The sequence below is a fragment of the Palaemon carinicauda genome, chromosome 21 (assembly GCF_036898095.1).
Source record: "Palaemon carinicauda isolate YSFRI2023 chromosome 21, ASM3689809v2, whole genome shotgun sequence".
In the NCBI taxonomy this organism is placed as follows: domain Eukaryota; kingdom Metazoa; phylum Arthropoda; class Malacostraca; order Decapoda; family Palaemonidae; genus Palaemon; species Palaemon carinicauda.
The window spans coordinates 5,596,318-5,598,817 of record NC_090745.1 but is presented as its reverse complement, the minus strand read 5'-3'; the positions used below and the strand labels follow the sequence as shown (position 1 = coordinate 5,598,817).

The following is a 2,500-nucleotide window of genomic DNA, read 5'->3' as shown; positions in this document are numbered from 1 at the left end:
ACATTGCTTCTTATAACACAAAGGCATTCGGTGTACGTTAGGTCCCAGCAATTACCAGACTGGTAGGTAGCCTCACTTATTACTTGCACACAGTCTGCTTTAGAAGCAAAGTCCACAGCTCCCAAGCCATGGTGGTCAGCAGGAGAAGAGAATTTAACCACTCCCTATAATGAGCGTTGAAATCGCCAAAAAGCACAAAAAATTTCTTTTCTATAATCTTCCTGTATGTTAGGTATAGTGGTAATTGAAGACAGAATCATCTAAGTCAGTATTAAAACAAATTATTATTATTATTATTATTATTATTATTATTATTGTTGTTATTGTTATTGTTATTACTGTACTGGCTAAGCTACAACCCTAATTGAAAAAGCAAGATACTATATGCAGAAAGGCTCCAATAGGGAAAAATAGCCCAGTTAGGAAAGGAAATAATAAAATAAATAAATTTTATAAGTAGTAATGAACAATTAGAATAAAATATTTTAAAACTAACATTAAAACAGACCTTTCATATATAAACTATAAAAAGACTTTTCTGCCTGTTCAGCATAAACACATTTACTGCAAGTTTGAACTTTTTGAATTCCAAAGAAGTGGTTCCTTAATGAAATTATTACTCAATATAATTCCCTAACTTTTATGGCTGACTGTACATTAACCCACGTCACAGTTTTCTCTACTGAAAAAAAGGCACCATTCCTGTGCCGTGACCAGGATTCGAACCTGGGTTATTGCGGCCACAACGCAATGTACTAACCACTATACGATCACGGCCACCGGGGGAACGGATATTATGGAGCCATCAACACAATGCAATTGCTCGCAAGTTATCAGTGAAAGCTCTCTCTCTCTCTCTCTCTCTCTCTCTCTCTCTCTCTCTCTCTCTCTCTCTCTCTCTCTCTCTCTCTCTCATTAAATAAATGTACTTGCCGTTTGACAGTCTTCCTCGATTGCTGATTGGAAAGCGATAGTTTCTAGCAGTTCAAAGGTGCTCTCTCTCTCTCTCTCTCTCTCTCTCTCTCTCTCTCCTCTCTCTCTCTCTCTCTCTCTCTCTCTCTCTCTCTCTCCGAAGCACTTAGAAAACGAAAAAGACTTCAGTTTCTTCTTGAAAGCCTTAAAGTCTTCAAAAGAAACTTAAAAAGGTTTTTATGGTGACCAGGCTGATATAAGTCTTTTTTATAGTTATTATATGAAATATCTACTTTGATGATATCGTTTTTAAAATATTTTATTATTGTTAATTATTTCTCATGTCTTATTTATTTCCTTATTTCCTTTCCTCACTGGGCTATTTTTTTCTGTTGGAGCTCTTGGGATTATAGCATCTTGCTTTTCCAACTAGGCTTATGGCTTAGCTTCTAATAATGATAATACTAATAATAATAATAATAATAAAATTATTTTCATTATTATTGATGATGATGATGATGATAATAATAATAATAATAATAATAATAATGATAATAATAAATAATAATCTTTTGAATGTTCATTAGGACCTTACTGTATAGTCTTGGGGGACACATATTTGATAGCTCTAGAATGTGGAACCTACAGTAAACAGACATCAGCTTGTTTGTATTGGCCTAATTATATAATTATATATAATATAATTATGTAATTATATAATTATATATCTATATAATTATATAATTATATATGATTATATGAATATAACTATAATAATATAATATAATAATATAATATAATTATATAATTATATAATTATATCTATATAATTATATAATTATATATGATTATATGAATATAACTATAATAATAATATAATATAATTATATAATTATATAATTATATAATTACATAATTATATAATTACATAATTATATTAGGTTATGTGTAAAAGGGAAGATGGGGGCAATTAAAAACTTCACATGAACTGGAAGAAACAAATAAAATTTAGTGTGTAGTTCATTTTGTACATTACTATGATGTGTGAAACTGGAGTCAATAAGAATCTAAATATATTCTACTAATTGAAGAAAGAGGTACAGCTTGGCTTACAACAACAACAACAACAACAACAGACTTATGCTCTCAGTCCATCAGCTGATTATTACTGTATTTCCTGGTTAAAGTTTTAGCTGTATGTTGGCATAAACAAACAATATCATCATAATGCTACAGGATCGATCGTACGTTAACCATCAAATTATAAGAACACGCAATAAATGCTATGAAATTACTTACATAAAAATGAAAATTATTATATCTTCCACGAGTGCCAGCGATATATTAACATAGCCAATTTCTGTTCAGTGTTTTACAGGGCTGACTTTAGCCGTGATCGTATAGTGGTTAGTACATTGCGTTGTGGCCGCAATAACCCAGGTTCGAATCCTGGTTAGTACATTGCGTTGTGGCCGCAATAACCCAGGTTCGAATCCTGGTCACGGCAGAGTGAATGCTTGCTTTTCATTCAAAACTAACACAGCATTATGATCCGAGGTATAGCCTTGACCAAAACATGGAAAACTTC

General features: G+C 31.7%; 1 protein-coding gene and 1 non-coding gene across 3 annotated transcripts in view; both read right to left on the bottom strand.

Annotated features, from left to right (window-relative positions):
- Positions 1 to 2,500, bottom strand: part of LOC137615171 (paraneoplastic antigen Ma6E-like) — a 426,083-nt gene that overhangs the window by 93,533 nt on the left and 330,050 nt on the right. The window lies entirely within an intron of this gene.
- On the bottom strand, positions 706 to 777 carry TRNAH-GUG (transfer RNA histidin (anticodon GUG)). Its single transcript has one exon. It is a non-coding gene; the product is annotated as a tRNA-His (tRNA).